This window comes from Tiliqua scincoides, chromosome 9, assembly GCF_035046505.1.
Source record: "Tiliqua scincoides isolate rTilSci1 chromosome 9, rTilSci1.hap2, whole genome shotgun sequence".
Lineage (NCBI taxonomy): Eukaryota > Metazoa > Chordata > Lepidosauria > Squamata > Scincidae > Tiliqua > Tiliqua scincoides.
The window spans coordinates 24,958,290-24,975,458 of record NC_089829.1 but is presented as its reverse complement, the minus strand read 5'-3'; the positions used below and the strand labels follow the sequence as shown (position 1 = coordinate 24,975,458).

At 44.6% G+C, this 17,169-nt stretch overlaps 1 protein-coding gene across 9 annotated transcripts in view; it reads right to left on the bottom strand.

Moving 5' to 3' along the window:
- KIAA0513 (KIAA0513 ortholog) overlaps positions 1-17,169 on the bottom strand; it is a 55,431-nt gene that overhangs the window by 27,400 nt on the left and 10,862 nt on the right. For 3 of the 9 annotated variants that reach the window (XM_066637592.1, XM_066637601.1, XM_066637600.1), the window contains exon 2: positions 5,622-5,683. The exons of 1 other annotated variant lie outside the window; for it this stretch is intronic. The gene's annotated coding sequence lies outside the window, so the exon portion shown is untranslated. Of the gene's footprint in view, positions 1-5,621; positions 5,684-5,948; positions 6,085-9,201; positions 9,237-17,169 lie in introns of those variants that run through there. 5 more of the 9 variants (XM_066637595.1, XM_066637593.1, XM_066637598.1 and 2 more) reach the window with 4 other exon arrangements.

Below are 17,169 nucleotides of genomic sequence, written 5' to 3'. Positions count from 1 at the left end.
ATACAAGCTCCTCTGGCGAAAGCAACCTCCCTACTGGAGAGTTCAACAAGCAGCACCTAAGAAAACAATGGCTCAAACGCATTGAGGAAGATCTAAGAAACCAGCGATTGTCCATTGACAAGGGGAGAAATATTGCCTAGAAATGTGTCATAAAAGACACCTGAATCCCAGTGGCACATACAGCAGCATATTCGCTGAGAGGAAGAGGAAGAAGAACCCAGATTCCCAGGACAGCATCAGCTGGATAAATTAACAAATGGAGTTTTCTGCTGGGGTCTTTCCGCTGCTACCCAAGATCCTTTACCTGGATTTGCCAGGGGTTGAACCCGAGACCTTCCACATAGAAAACATGTTCTCTACCAAGAGCTGCTGTTCCTTCTCCATGAAAGGGGAAAGGCTGGTGGTGCAAACACTGCAGTCCAACCATCCATCTGTTCAATGGCAGTAAAGAAAAGCATGCCCCAAACTGAAGACAAGCCAGAAACCGCACACAGGTTTCCTAATCAAGCATAACTATGAAAACAACCAGTGATCGTCAGCAGCAGCTTCTCCTACAAGCACCTGCCAATTTACTAATCTAAACTCTGGGGTGATGTGGCACTATATTAAACACAGTGCCAAGACAGCAAAAAACACACACAATATGGAGATGTCTAGAGATTAGCAAAGAGGTGCAATGAGCCTGTAAAGGGCTGTTTGTGTTTTAGAAAACATCACACATTCTGAATCCTGCAACCTGCATCGAGTATGCAAATTAGGCATTGCTCATTTTCCATAATTCTTTTCGCTTCTATAAGTCATGAGAACAGCACTGCAGGCACTACTGATGCGCTAAATTTCCTAGCCGCTAGAAATCCCACTCAGCCATCCTTGTCCTCCACCTTCTGAGATTTCACAGACATTGCTCACAGCCTTCTAAGCAGTACTCTCAAATCCAGAGGGCTCAAAACCTGTTATCTTCGTGCTCCAGTTTGCTCTCAGACTTCTGTTCTGCTCAGCACAACACTCAGAAATGCAAGCAGCATTTCCTTGCACATAAATGCCACATTCAGCACTCAAGAGAAGCACAAGGGCATTTCTTGCTTCAGGAACTTGTTGTTTGAGACCTGGAAAAAGCACATGTTGACCCAGAAAGTTGACAAGTGGTTTAGAGAACATGAACAGGAAAAACATCTCCCAAAACATCCCCCCCCCCAATATGTGTTTTCATCTACTGACAATAATAAGGATGCCTGGAGTTTTCCCATTACAGGGAGGGCCCTTATTCACAGATTAACTTATTCGCAGATTGGTTTCACTGGGCCCCCAGACAGCAAGGAGAGCTCTGCTCCCCTCGCCTCCAGAGGGTTGTCTGAGCCCAGGAGAGGCCGCACGCATCCAACTGCAGCCTCTGTTGGGCTCAGACTGAGCCTTGGAATGAAAAACACGTGACTTCTTGTTTTTCAAAAAAACTGGAAGTGACTCTTAATGCCTTTTGTCATAACATTTTTTAATGCCTTTAATGCCATTTTTTTAATGCCTTATGAGGCAATTAAAAGTCACTTCTGGTTTATTAAAATACTGGAAGTCACATGTTTTTCATTCTAAGGCTCAATCTGAGCCCAGCAGAGGCTGCGGACGGATATGTGTGGCCCTGCTGGGCTCAGATGACCCTCCACAGGAGAGTGGGGGAGCGGTGTTCGCCCATATCCATAGTTTCACTTAACCAGATACGGGGGTATGTCTGTATTTGGATTTTCCCATGAACATATAAACCACACTTATATCGAGTCAGACCCTTGGCCCATCTCGTCAATATTGGGTACACTGATTGGTAGCAGCTTTCTGGAATTTTGGGCAGAAAGGGGTCTTTCCCAGCTTTACCTGGAGATGCTACCAGGGTATATCAGAAAATATAAACTGATATTTTCTGCAAGTAAAGGACGGTGCTTTACCCCTGAGTTATAGCCCATTCCCACTCTTTGGCTGTCTATGGCTCAGCTCTGCCACTTTGCCAAATGGAAAACTCTCTTCTAAACCCCTGGGAAAAAGGCAGAACAGAGCAAAATGGAATCCTCTCTTTCAAACAGCTGGTTGCCACTAAAAATGTTCCTCTTACTCCACAATTTGCATTTAAGGAGTCTTCTCCTCAATAATGCCACAATTTGCCACAATGTCACTTTTTAAAATGCAGGAATTTTTGGTCAATGTCCCATTTGGGCCACGGGTGCAATTGGCTTAATTACTGCATCAAAGCTGCAAACACATCTGTACCCTCTACAGAGACAAAAAAAGCAAGAGGCTAGAGCACCCGACAATTATGCCAAATCCAGCCTACTGGTAACAAAGACAAAAGTGACAAGACAACCCACCCTGTCTCTGCAGATGGCTGCAGACAGCCCTCTCTTGACAGAAAACAAGAAAGAAGACACCTCAAAGTAATCCTTGCTAATAATTGATCAACACTTTTCCATCCCGAGGTTCAGCAGGGGAAACGTTGGCTCGGAAGACTTCTAACTTTAGCTTCTCGGGTTCACGGTTTATCAGCAGCAGATGCTCAAAATAGGCAGGTGCCAAGTCTATTCAAAAGCTGCAGAAATGAGAAGCCTTTTTGAAAAGGATCTAATCCAAAGGAACGCAGACATGGTCCAGTGGACAAAGAATGTGATTAACTTCCAAGTCGCTAGAGGACCCCACCCTTGCAATGGGGGCATGTCACCATGTCTCAGAACAATCTGATCAAACAATTATTTAAAGTATTTTCACCCTGCCTTCCCTGACCCAAAAGGGAGGTGCCCACAGTAACTTAGGACAAACCATTACAACAATCAAATTGACCAGAACAGATGACAAAAGCAGTATAAATATGAAATTGTCAATAAAAAGCAATCAGCAGTGCAGTGCTCAAGAATCACACTAAACCCCGCATGCTAGAAAGAGCAAGTGGGTTTTCAGCTGATGACAGAGTGGGGACCAACCTGATCTCTAACCTCACGGGCTTGTTATGAGGGCAAACAAAACTGAGATAATCATCAAGGAAGGCAGGTGGAACCAAGCATTGTAGAGCCAACCCACTCAAGACTCCTGTGGACCACTGTGCAGCTGCAGTGGTCAGAATTCCACACAAGGCTTGGTCTACACAGGTACCAAGTCAACAGAGTGAACTTCAGCCTCCAGTGTGCGAAATGTTCCTTTGTTATAAGGCCTGTTCTAGAGAAAAGTTAAGTCACTTGCTCCCACACAGGTGGCATGGCTGGATCACATTTTGTTTATTTTTCCAGTGCTTTTTAAAGAAACTGGTCTACCCTTGCAAAAGAATGAAGAGGGAATAGGGTGGTGGACTTCTGACAGAAGGGGCCAGAGTTCTTTGGACAAACTGCATGAGAGGGAGGTGGGGGGGAGGAAATCACATTTTTCAATGGTTCTCCTGAATAAAAAAATCTCTGCAGTCACCCAGCTACTCAACCACATGAGGATTCAAAACCCTTGTTCTGCTGCAAGCATAGAGCAGGCCAAGGAAATGGTTGGGACTCACGTAGAAGATAGGATGACAGGGCTTTCTGCAATGCTGCTGAAAGGGACTCCAGAAATTGGCAAAAGGGCAAGAAGGAAACCTTTGCCACTGCCAACGGAAATGGCAGGACCAAGCTGGAGAAAGAGAAGGGACCTCCGTCTGCTCTCCCTTCCCAAATGGCTGACCTCCACCTTTTCCCTCCTCAGCTTCTTCTGCATACTGAAATTGTTGCAAACTGTCAGAGGCTTCATTGCCACTGTCTCAACCTGCTCACTTCCCCCGCTGCAGCCTCCCACCTGGCCTGATGGAAAGAGCAGCCGTTCTGCGGAGCTAAACAATTCCCCTCCAGTGTAAAATATGACATTTTCCCAGCTGGACCTGTCACCTCTCACCTCCCTCTGCATGGCAGGTCCCACATCCTCCACTCTTCTGTAACGGGTTCTCTATAGATAATTACACCTCTTCATATGAAAAGGAGGAGCAGCCTCAGAAAGACACATCTAGGCAGCAGCCGCGGGTGCCACAGAGCCTGTTATTTGCTCCTGACAAGGCTGTTGATTGCTCCCCCCCCCAGGCCACCAAGCTGCCGGGATCCATCTAGCAGTTGCCCGATGATGGGCAAAGGGCTCCTCAAAAGTGGTTCCCCTTTCCCGCCTCACCCCAAGGATGGGGTTGGACCAGGGGCCTCCAAACTTTTCAGTATGAGGGCCACATCATATATTTTGACACATTTTCATGGTCTGAAAAAATCAGTTTAATAAATGAATGCATGAATAAGTTTTACTTGCATCTTTTTTGTAATCAGTCTGATATGATTCAGAACAAAAGATAAATGTGACAATTACAAAGAAACAATGCCGTGCTTAAACTGAGAAATGATTATATAATGAGTAAAAATGTCAAAAGTTAGCAAATGCTCTGACAAAAAAAAACAAAAACCAGTTGCTGAGGGTTGGATAAAATTTTGTGGTGGGCTGGATGTGAACACTGGGTCATAGTTTGCAGACCCCTGGGCTGGACGACAGAGAATGGTCACCAAGTGCATGAGTTTCTGGATAGGCAACCAGCCAGCCGCAATACACCTGCAGCCTCTCCTTCCATTTTCACCTGCATATGAAGAACAGCCACAGAAATGCATTATAATGGGCTGGAATTCTAGATCCTGTGCTGTAGGAATCAGAAATAAAGCCGTTGGTATGTTGTTCTGGATAGGCACTGAAACATTTACTGGAATGGACTGGGATCCTATAAGCCTCAGAATAAAGTCATAAGAATCCATCTCTTTCCATGCAAGCCACATGCACCCCACTTCCCAGCTGACTTTTCTTGTATAAGCAGCATATTGGAAAGGGGTGGTGAAACTGATGGGACAGAAAGGGTACAGAGCACACTTAAGACAGAATCTACACTAAAGAGATCCCCAAATCTCATATAAAGTGAGCTCAAGTCCATTCAAATATGGTCAGACCATCAAGAACAGCAATAGCAAATATCTGAAGTACTCAAAGACCCAATGCAAGAAGCATTTGCTAGAAAGTAAAACTTAGTAAGTAAAGTAAAAATCAAGACAGAATTATCATTACAGCTTTGAAAATACCAAACAAGGTCTATGCCCCAAGAAGCTTACAATCTAGAAATCAATCTAAGGGAGGCAACAGAGAAAAGAGAGGGAAAGGGGAGTAGAGGAAGAAATGCAATTCTTTCTGTAAGTCACTATCCCTTGGTTGAAGTTTGCATAAAATGAAGAAGAAAAACAGAATGCTTTTACTTGCTTCATCATCGCAGATAGTTAGGTACCAAGATGCTAATGAGCAAAATGCAGAGTTATTTCTTCAAAGAATTTTTAATATGCAAAGTGTGGCAAAACCCAATTAACAATTTTTTATCTTTTATCTAATTATTTTTTCCATAATAAAGACAGTCAGGACACTGGAGCATCTCTTAAATCTCTACCACCTACAGAGGTGGTGAAAAATACATACAGCCTGAAGCACAAGACATGTGCAATGAACTGAGCACCCCTTACAACTCACCCCCATCTCTCTCTCTCTCTCTCTCTCTCTCACACACACACACACACACACACACAGCGTGAAAAAAGCCTTGCAATTAAGATAGAAAAAATTACCTGCTCACCTACTCGTCTTCAGAAAATAATCACATGCAAAAAGAAAAATCTTCTGTCTCCAACTGAAACAAAAGGAGGAAAAGAAAAAATGAATTTCAGCACAGGCTGCTGAGAAATCCAACTCTCACCCTCCATTCATTGCTAAAGAGTGCTGCACATCACAATCCCTCTGTGCCTCATTCAAAGGGTGCCATGCGTACACCCATGCATGCCCTCCCCAATCTGAACAGGCCAGCTGCTCCCCCCCCCCAAGATTTCCAATGTGACAATAGCACACAAGCACATCCACAGACTTCGCTTCAAGGGGAGGGCCTCTCTTCCCTGCACCTCAATAGTTGAAAGATCAGTACTTAGCAGGGCATCATCCTTTCTCCACAATGCTTCTGGCAGAAGACGCCCTGCAAGAGCCTCCCCCTCCCCAAAAGAGCACTAAACTGGGAATGAGAACCCATTCTTGCTCTAAATCAGAGCAAGGGAATACTCTGAGCAGTTTGATCCCACACAGGTAGGAACATGTGATCCAAGAAAGAGCTGCAATGCTAACTGCACCACAAGCCAGGGGGATCCAGCACTGGAGATGTGTGCTTGGGTTCAATTGCTATTTTTACTCCCTTTCAAAAAGGGTCAAGAATGAGGGCTATTCTAAGTCACGCAACATAACAAAGAGAGATTACTGATAGGATGTTAACACACTTGGGGGACCAGGCTCCTTCACAGCATTACTGTGAATGGAAATGCCAGGCCTGAATAATAATTTCGTACTAGGGACATGATATCACCTACTTGATCAAAATAAGGAAGGTGATCTTGAAGTGGAGAAAAAAATCAGGGAGGTTTCCAAAGGAAAAAAAGTGTTGGAGGGATGGATGATTTCATTTATCCTCACACAGAACTGGATAAATTCATGTTCAGGCCAGGAAAAGAGAAAATTTCCAGACACACCAAGTGGCTGTACATGCTAGAACAATCAGCCTTGGAACTGATCAAAGGGGAAGCAACCCTAGACTTAATCTTATGCAGCTTCCAAGACTCAGTACAAGAGATATGTGCTGTTGAACCAAGGTGATCATAGCACTGAATGCTGTTTGTTTGCATGTGACACCAAACTATTCAGGGTGATAAAAGTCAGAACGTGATTGTTGCAAAATCTCACAGGGTTGGTTCATGCTGCTGAACTCCCTCATGTGATAAGCATACAGAAGAATACAACCCCAAGAAGGCTGTGAGCGAGTGATGCCGCCGCTGGACTCACAGTTGGACCATGCTCTGTTACAAGAAAATCCCCTTTTTCCTTAGTTGTGATTTTATATCTGGTTATGTTACTAAAACTTCATGCAGGCCACACTTCTCCCAGCACACTTTTCCAAAAAAAACTCTGGTCAAGTCACAAGCTCATGGTTACAAAATTCACATATTATAGGAAGAAGTCTGGCATAGTAAATCATTGTTTAAGTGTCTCCTATTCATTGTATTGTTTTAACCCAGTCTCCTACATTACTGTATTCATTGTATTGTTTAACTCAATCACTGCTTAAGTACCATTTGCAAAATTGAACTGCCTTCCTGGGTTGCCATTCACTGTATTGTTTAAGTTCCCCCAGCTAGGAAGCCAGCCATTAGACCCCACTGAATTTTGCTGATAAGGGACATCCTGATCTTTTCAATGTTTATCCTGCTGAATGGTGGTAAGGAAGTTACCATTCAGTTCAGCAGAGTCAGAAAACCCCTTTTTAAGAGAGGGCTTCGCCCACATCTCTCTCTCTGGCTCCCCCTCCAAGGACACATGTGTCAGAGGGTTCTCTACACAGGACTGCCCCCCCAACTGCTCTACAGGACAGGTAACTATCTGGCGCCTGAAACTATTTCCTTCTCTCCCCCTTTCTCCCCTTCTCTCCCCATCTTTAGTTAGCAACTGGGTTTGGCAGACCAGGGACCCCTAACATCCTTCCCTACAACCTTTCCTTTTTCTAATTTCCTCGGATGCACCAAATACTTTTTACATGCAACCACCATGAAAGCTAGGTACACTGGATTCAAGTACTAGGACCACGAAACATACTTATCATTTTTCTATGTGCATTATGTTTACCTTTGTGCTTTTGTAATAAAGTTATAATCTTTTATTAAATGTTATCTTTCTCCCAGTCTCCTCTTTAAGCTAAAAGGGAATTTCTCTGCATTACGCCATCTTGTTGTGCAGCCTGTGATCCTGAGGTTCTAAAAGGGCAGTGTAATAATTCCTCCTAAACAAAACAGCCCTTTTGGTAACAGCCCTTTTGGAGTTATTCACTGGTGTCCTTGCCCTTCTTCTGCCTCAGGGCCATGCCTACAAATCCCCCCCCCCAAGTAACTGTGGTTTGATGATGATGGCACTGTAATTACTTCCAATATTATCTGACCCTCCACTTTGCCAATATCTGCCTGAAGCCAGCAGCTAGGCAAAAGTCCTCAGCCTCTTCTGCCTTTGTGACAGTGTGCACAGAGAAGAGTCGATGTGGACTGCGAGCCCCTCTCTGCATCATGCAGGCTGGCTGGCAGGGAAGGGAGCTGGAACGAAGGTCTGTTGAAAGGAAAGATGGTTTGCAAGGGGGAGTTGAGTGGGCTGAGACTTAAAAGGCTTCAATCCAATTTTGGGGACTTGGAGTCAGACAAAGACTCCAAAGTCAGGCAGCTTTGGGTCTGCAGTGCTGCCTCCTTCTTCCACTTCCATTTTTTTTTTAAAGGGGAAGAAGCGGGCAACACTCCAAGGCAGCCTGGAATTGTGTCAATAGTGGCTGCAAGGTCCATGACCTCCACCCTTGCTCTCCCAGAGTGGATAGCTGAAAAGACACAATGTGGTCAGGATGGTGCAGTGGTTTGGCATTTGGCCTTAGACCTGGAAGATCCAGGTTCAAACCCCCGTTCAGCCCTGAAGGTTCCTGGGCGACCTTGGGTCAGAGAGAGGTCACTCTCTCTCTCAGCCTCACCTAACTCACAGGGTTGTTGTGAGGACAAAGGAGCAGAGGAACTGAGCTCCTTGGAGAAATGATGGTATTAAAATGTGAAAAATAAATAAACAGAAACTAGGGAAGTTGGACATATAGAGAAATGTATCACCATTAGTTGAGTACAGGGGTGTGAAAAATAGTATGTTGTGGGTATCCCATTTGTCTCTTGTAATTTTAATGCCCATTTTTAAATTTGTTTGTTAGCTATCCTAGGTGGACCTGATTCAGGACTGAAAGGCAGGGTAAAGATTTTTTTAAAGTAACCCAACAAAACTGAAGAGCTCTGGTTGGCCAGCAGCTCATCAGTAACCTGTACATGCCCAATGTAACTTAAATCAGGGTGGCCCTGCACATGAACCATCCCTTAGTGTGCTGCAAATGCGGTTGATCTGTCTGCAGCCTGCTAGCACAGCTGGCCCCAAATTCTCCCAGGTTTTAACTCAGAAAAAAAAGGCTCTGCGCTAAGCCCAGGATCAACAAAGCATGAGAATACAGATCCAAATGCAAACACAACATCCTCTCATTTTGCGGCTGGGGGGGGGAGGCAGACACTGCAGAGAAATCTGGAGCAGCCACGTCAGAGGAGAACTTACAGTGCCAGTGACTCATATCCAGTGACATTTAAAAAGGGGGTAAATCTTATCAGGATTTAGCAGAGCAGCATAAACTTCCTTCTTCCCGGTGAAATTGGAGTGGCTGCCTTTGATCTGCCTTGTGTATCATCCTGCTCGCAGTTTCTCACACATGGGTGCCACAGCAATGCAAAAAAGGGGCCAGGATAAGAGTTCCACAGGCCAAGGGGTGAGTACCACCTAGAGAAGAATCAAGGATGCGCTGCCATAACTCTTATGCACCCAGGAGCAAGCCCCACTGTACACGGTGGAACTTACTTCCAGGTAAACATGCAGAGGGTGATGCTGCACAAAGTTTAAGCTATTTTTGCTCAACGTTGCATATATATATATATATATATATATATGCGCATACACACACACACACACACACACACACACACACACACACATATATATACACATACACACACACACATATATATACACATACACACACACACATACACACACACACACATATATACATATATATACATACACATATACATATATGTATATGCATATATATGCGCACATATGCATATAACGTTGTATATGCAACGTTGCATATACGAAACAGGGATCAAATGTATACACTTGTGGGCTAGAGAGAAATGGGTTAAGCTACAGAAGACTCAAAAGAGTGAAACAAAACAGGTCTACAATTCTGTCTTCAACAGGTCAAGGTGGTGATTAACAATGACTCTAGAGCTACTCCATCTTCAGGTGGAAGAGAATAAGCAAGGAACGTGACAAGCATATACACAGGATCTCTTCCTACCCCCAGCACTAATAATAATAATAATCATCATCATCTTTATTTGTATCCCGCCCTTCTCCCTAAAAGGGACTAGTAGTGCACTTAGCAGGAAGCAGAATTATAATGGAGTATAGGTGCAGCCTATTTATCTATGGATTTTTTTTATCTGCGGATTTGTCTCAATGCGGTGGGGGAACCAAAAGTCACACACACCTTTGCCTCCTTTGCCCTGTGCTGGCATCTTGCTCCATTTCCAGGCAGCCCAAAACACTGCAAAAAGGCTCTGCCTCGCCCAGGCAGGGAAATAACCCTGGAGCCCTGGAAGAGTTCCCCTTGCAAAGCAACAGTAACACTCCTGGAGCCCCTGAGCCAACAAAGAGGCTGAAGAGGGGAAGGGGGGGCTGAAAATCTCTGTAACCAGAACACGTGCAGCAAGGTGGAGCTCTCTCACTCACTCACTCTAACTCACACAGGGGCAGGTATGATAGCAACAGAGGGGATTGCTTTAAAAAAACCCAGGGAGTGTTTGCCAAATCCCCCCCATGGTGCAGCCAATCACTGACACAAGTAAGCCTTCCCACCAAGCAAAGCATGAGATATAGCCTACAATCCTCTCCACACTTTCCTGGGAGTAAGCCTGGGAGTAAGCCCATTGGCTACAATGGGGCTTACTTCTGAGTAGAAACGCATAGGGCTGGACTCTTAAAAGATCAGCATCCCATGTGAAAGAAGCTGGGCAGCTGCCAACGGGGAGGGCTGAGTACGGAGCGGAGGGGATTGATAACAGCTGCCTTAGTTTCTTTCCATTCGGAAGTGTCAGGTTGCAGTGTATTTGTGTAACTCTATGGAATTTAGCACAACCCGTTTTTTGCTAATTGCGCCGAGTCACAGAACGGAACTAATGCGGATAAATAGGCTCCACCTGTATTTATTATAGGGCTATAGACAGGCTAATATAGAGAGAGAGGAACAGCAACCAGATTTTTATGAGTGTCCCCCAACCACAGATCAGGATTAAACACACACAGGACAATAGCTCAGATGGCACTGAAATGCAACAGCCTGACAAGGTTGTCTGGAAAGTGAGTGAACAAAATATAGCCATTCCAGACAAGGAAGCGAAGGACAGGCTCTCTGCAATGACAGAATCAGAGTCATTGTTAGGTTCATGCCCTGCTGAGATGCTGAAAGGGAAAGAAGCCCAGCACTAGTTGCTTGTACACTGCATTCCCAATTTGACACCAATGTATTCTGCTTCTGAGTGGGGTACATATGCGATACAACCCAAAGTGCATGCACCCTGGGTTGTTAAAAAAAAATGGTTCAGACTATTGGTCCAGAAACAAAACAAGCAAGCAGCAATACAATCTATGACCCTATGACATTACCCAGGTGTAAACACCACTTGAGATCCCCAAGATTGACTGAAAATGCTTGTTTATAATATCACCCCACCCAAAGTTTGAACAGCGCAACCATCACATTCCTCAGATTTGCTCTCCCTGGAGGTTTGCCAAAGTTCTAACCTGAGCATATTCCAGAAACTAACAGCAGAGAACGTTCTGTCAAGCATTTGGTGGCTGCAGTTAATAAAAGGGGACAGTTTATTTTGCTGTTCTTCAAAGTCACGCTTCAGTTTTGAACCCAATATAATCTCAAACAAATACAAAAAAAAAAAAAATACACAATGCTGGGAAAATGTCAAACATGCCATTTTGGCACAGAGTCCTTAACAGCTAACTGGTGTCACCTACGCAACTGCCTTTTTCTGCCAGCTTTGACTCCTAAATGTTGGAGGCCAATGACTGGGAATCTGAAATACTTTCACAGCCCTGTAAGCACATCTACAGAATGATTTCTTTGGTGCTTGCTCCTGAGATTCCCCCAGCACAGGCAAGAGGACTCTTGCCCTTATTTCTGTTTATCCTGCAATACCCTGTTGGCTGGTGCCCCACTCCTTCTTCATGCACATCAGCCTTTGCTCTTCCTCTGGGAAATTAATAAAACCACAGCCATGGAAGAAAAGCAGCGGAGAAAGCAGTCTGTTTCCTATTTCCATCTTTCCAGCAGACTTCATGGGCTAATAAAAATAATGAGCTGCAATCAGATGGAAGAAGTGATCAGCCGACCTTCATCTTCTTTTTGCACACAGCCCAGTGAAGTCCAGCACAGCTCAGAATGCGAGGAAGTGAAGCTTGCCACTCTGCGCGTAGAGATGTGGGCTTGGAGGTGCAACGTGAGTGTCTCCTTCCACCACTCCAAGACTGAAGAGGCTTGTATCTGCTTATACACCTTGGTGATGCACAATGCCTTCGTGCTCCAAGGCTGCCCACTACTTGGCACACAACAACCCCACTTCGACAATTATGTAGTATTCAGACTATGTGCCTGCCCAGTTTTGGCTTTGTAGACAGTTCGGAAATACTTTACATCCAGTCAAGAGTATGTTTTGAGACCCACATTTTGAGGGAGATACACAATGACCCATTTGCAGATTTTTCTGATAATCAAGGGGCCTTGGACTTGCATTGCGTGTCAGGGCTTCACCCTGGGGTGATGGTTGGGGGGGGGTGTAGAGTCACCCAATTTGGTCCAACAAAGCCAACTTCAACCACATCAAGCCTTGGGGGCAGTGTTCACAGGTACCTGCTTCAGAGGTCCCAGGTTCACTGCCCTGATATCTGCAATTCTGAGCTCACTTTCCATCGAAAACTGAAAGAGAAAGAAGGAGCTGAGTGACAGCAGATCATAAACCAAGCAGCAGGTGATGGAAAAGGTCCCCCTCAGCCTAAGACTCCAGAGTATCACTGCCAATGAGAGGCAGTTGAGCCCGATACACCAATGGCGGCAGGATCTATTTCCTGAGCCAAGAGCCACTTTGTATTGAGTCAAGCCACTAGTTTATGGAGACCAATATTGCCAAGTCTGGCTGGCAGTGGCTCTCTAGATCTCAGCAAGGTTCTTTATCAGCCTTGAAGTTGTTGAAACCCAAGAGTCTCAGCACTGGAGTTGCTCCCAGGACCTTTCGCCACAGAGCTTATCCCCTGCCAAGGAATTCCAGTCCCTCTAGTCCATAAAGAAGTTTTAGAAGGGAGAAGATTCTGTTGGAAGTCTCATTTTCTTGCTAGCCTGGAGTGACAATCTGTACAGGGTCCACAAGAACAGGTCAAGCCCCATGGAGCCCCCTTTACTGATCCACTTCCAAACTAGATAATTTGATATCAGATACGTGGGCAATTTGACCATGCCAGGGAAGGAAGGCAGATGAGATTTCTGGTTGGTTTATGATCTGCTGTCACTCAGCTCCTTCTTTCTCTTTCAGTTTTGGACAGAAAGTGAGCTCAGAGCTGCCACAGTGTGAAATGCTGAGAAAGTTTCTGACCTCTTCAAGTCTATCGGACACCAAGGAGGATGTGCCAACCACCAAACAGAAGTGGAAGGGGAGCCTCCAGGGGAGGTCAAGGATCTTCAGGTGTAGAGCCAATGCATTGATTAGCCCAGCTCACTGATTAGCCCAGGTGTGTCTTGCTCAGACACACCGCATGTAATTTCTGGTCTCTCTCTTTTGTGGTGCATCAGAGCACAACATTCACAATGCTGCACTTACAGGATTTCCAATACTGCATTCATTTTTCTTTGAGTTACTGCTGTTAATGCCCTGCCTGCCTCCTGGCCTGGGGGTTCACGAAAGGGTACAGAGTGTTCCCAGACTGTCCCCCAAGCAGACTCAGGCTTTCCTTAGCTTCAGCAAATCAGCAAAGTTGATGTATAGCTGCTTTCAGATCAGGCCTGCTGGAGATGATGCAAGCTAAAATTGATTTTCACTGTAAACTTGAGGTGGGCATGTCCATTTATCATGAAGCTTCAGACCAAGCTAAACAGTACCATTTCTCAAAACTTAAAAAAGTGAAGATAGGATGTAATGCTTCAATCATTACATTGGGCTGCTCAAATTCAATTTAGAATGGAAACGGAAGCCAATAGCAAATTGATTCATAACAAGCAGAACTTCAGTTATTGCTGCTAGACTTTAGAGAAGAAAAAGGTCCCCTGTCTCCTGACCAATACGAATTATCTCCATTTTCTGTCTGGTTGTCAGATTTCATCCTGTTTGCCCACACACAAGCAAACAGGTTTTTCATATGGATTAGAAATTTGCTTTAAACAAAAAGGGATAATTCTTTGGATGTGGAATTCTGCACCCAATACGAAATCCTGCATTTTCTTCTGTGTTTATATAGAATTGCAGGCACCTTAAGGCTTTTGGGTAATAAGAAAGCGGTCATCCCTGTGGCAGAAGATTAGCTATGCCAGGTATAGGCAGGTAAACAAAATACAGGTGCCAACTGAGCACTTTAATCCATAGCAGCAGTGTGTTGCAATACAATACATTTACATTTGTATACAATACAATTGTATACAACAATACGTTGTTGCAATACAATACATTTCAACAACTGAAAGGAACTGTCCCTATCATTTATCCTAGAGAATTCTTCACAACTAAGGCAAATGGGTAGAACTAATTGTGTGATCATGCCCTAAAACTTCAATTCTGAAAGAAATACTGCATGCAACTGATCCAACAACAAATTCTAATAGTCTTATTAGCCCAATAAATATGTTGTTCAGATGGATTAACAAATGTAGCAATTAAGGAAAGTCAAGTCTTAGTTCTGGACTTGTTAAGAGTCAGAAAAAAACGAACCACTTGCAAACAGTGTTCAGCAGAAATGTCCACAAGCTGAGAACGCTTGGCAAAAATCTGGAATATGGCCAGGATAACAAAACTAACAGTGCCAGCTGGAGAGGAGAAAGACATTGGATACTTTATGTTAGGGTCATGGGCACAAGCCTAGATGACCTTTAAGAAGGGATTGCACAAATTCAAGGAGGAAAAGGAAAGGACATTAATAGCTTTGAGTAATGATAACTACAGAGAACCTCCATGTACAGTCTGAACACCAGCTGCTGGGAAACAACAGCAGGAGAGGATACAGCCCTCATCTCCTGCCAGTGCGTTTCCTGGAGGCATCTGACTGACTACTGTGGAAACTGGAGGCTGGACTTTTGACTTGATACGGCAGGAAAATAATGACTTGCTCTAGTAAGTGTTCCTAGGATTGCAGCCCAAATTCCTTCATCTTTAAGGTGTCGCAGGACTCTCTGCCATTTCTCCCATTGCAGAAGATTTTTTCTTAGCAGAGAGAATTGATTGCATCCCTCAGTGTATAGAGGAAGGCACTCAAGACTTGCAAGCAAATCCTCTCCTCACATAAGAAAAGCATAGATTCACTTTCTTGGGTAGATGCTTCTGCATCACCTCAAAGAACGGATACTTGAAGGGTGGAGGGAATCCTGTACAGAACTCAGCGGCTTAAAAAGAAAAGGAATGTCAGCTATGAGACACGTAACTGGAAGTCGGATGAATCCATCTTGCCTCAAGCACTGCACGCATCCTGGAGTGGAAAAAGTACGGCTTTGGGATACACAGGCTACTGCTACCGGATTCCCCTGCAGCAGGACATGCAGCTGGAGAGCATTTGGTCAAGGTGCAAAAATGGAGAGGTTTGTGTGTTCCAGGAAAGGAATGAGGCTTGTTTGTTCTGAAATTGCTTGCATGGCCAGAACAGAGGAATAACTGCAGATTGGAATATAAGGAGACCAGAAAAGGGGGGGGGGGGAAGGTGGCATGAGAAAGTGTTGCCACATGAGATCCCTGTAGAATAAAATGCAGCAAGAAAGGATCATTTATATAAGCAAACTGGGAAGAGGCATCAGATTTGCAGGGCAGGCCCATCAAAGGACATTAATGAGACTCCCAATTCCTTGATTCATACAAATACATTAATAAAAGCAAATTCATACATCAGAATTGCTATTGAAATATAAAAACAGAGTTCAGTTTCTTTGATGTAACTGTAGCCTTTGTTGTCTTCTACAGAACTGTTGATTTCTGCCATGTCTGATTACTCTCTTAGATTACCCAATCATTCTTTTAAATGTAACTCTAATATAAACAGCTCTTGCAGCTGTAACTACAGAACATTCAGTGCATATTTAGTGCTCTGTTTTACTTGGTTTGGCATCGTTCCTATAATCAAGGAAAATCACCGATGCTGGCTTCATCTCTTCAGAACATGGAAAGCTAAGAAAATGATACCCCTACCCATAAGGGATTCAGTCTCCCCTCGAGGAGCAGAGAAAGGACAGGGAAAGTTTCTCCTCCACAGTACGTGCATTGGGGAGAGAAAGATGAGAGCACACATATCCTGGCAGAACAGAGTTTGTGCCGGACGTGTGTGCAGACAACAAAAGCGCTGCGTGGAGAGGTGTGCACAGGCTCAAGAGATAAGTGACAATGTTTCCTGAGCAGAGTATCCACTTATCTTTATTGCTCTTACAACACAACCAAAGAAAGACATGGCAGCACATCACTCCTATCTCTTGACACATGGATGGAGAGCTGTTCAGCTGCCCAGAAAGAGATATCCCCAGCATGACTGCCCGGTGACAGCCACCAACCCGAGCAAGGGGACACAGATTTGAAGCATATCGACGTGCTTGCCTTCATGGAGCAATTTCAAAACTCTGCACCAGAGCAGGTTGTTGTGCCGGGAGAGGGACTGGAGTGTGCTTTAAAAAGAATAATTAAGCCATCATGTCGGATGCATCTGCCACACGATGCCCATGGGAGCAGCAAGCTCTAGCACACGATTCAGCGGGTGTTAAAGGCTGCAGCCTGCCAGTTGATAAGGGGGGGGGGGTCATTGGGAGCATGTTGTGCTAATGTCCTGTGCTTGCAGTTGGTCCCTTTTCGGTTCAATTCAAGGTACAAGAGAGGTCTGATATGGACCAGAAATTACCCCAAGCTCTAGCCTATCTACGAAATTGTCCCCATTCTTATGTTCCACCACAGCCTTCCAAGATCAGCAAGAGGTAACATTCTCTTATGCATAAAACATTCAGACTGCAAAAGGGTACAGAGAGATGTTCTTGGTGGCTGTTCTTGGGCTTTGGAATTCTCTCTCCCTGGCTAGCCAAAGCCTAAGCACCTTTCAGAAGTAACACAGTATAAGGCACATGTATTCAGTCTAGTTTTCGGCAGCCAGGAACAGGTACTATAGGATGGACTCTGAAACTTGCAGTTATAAGTTTGACTGAACATCATAACCCACCTTGTAACT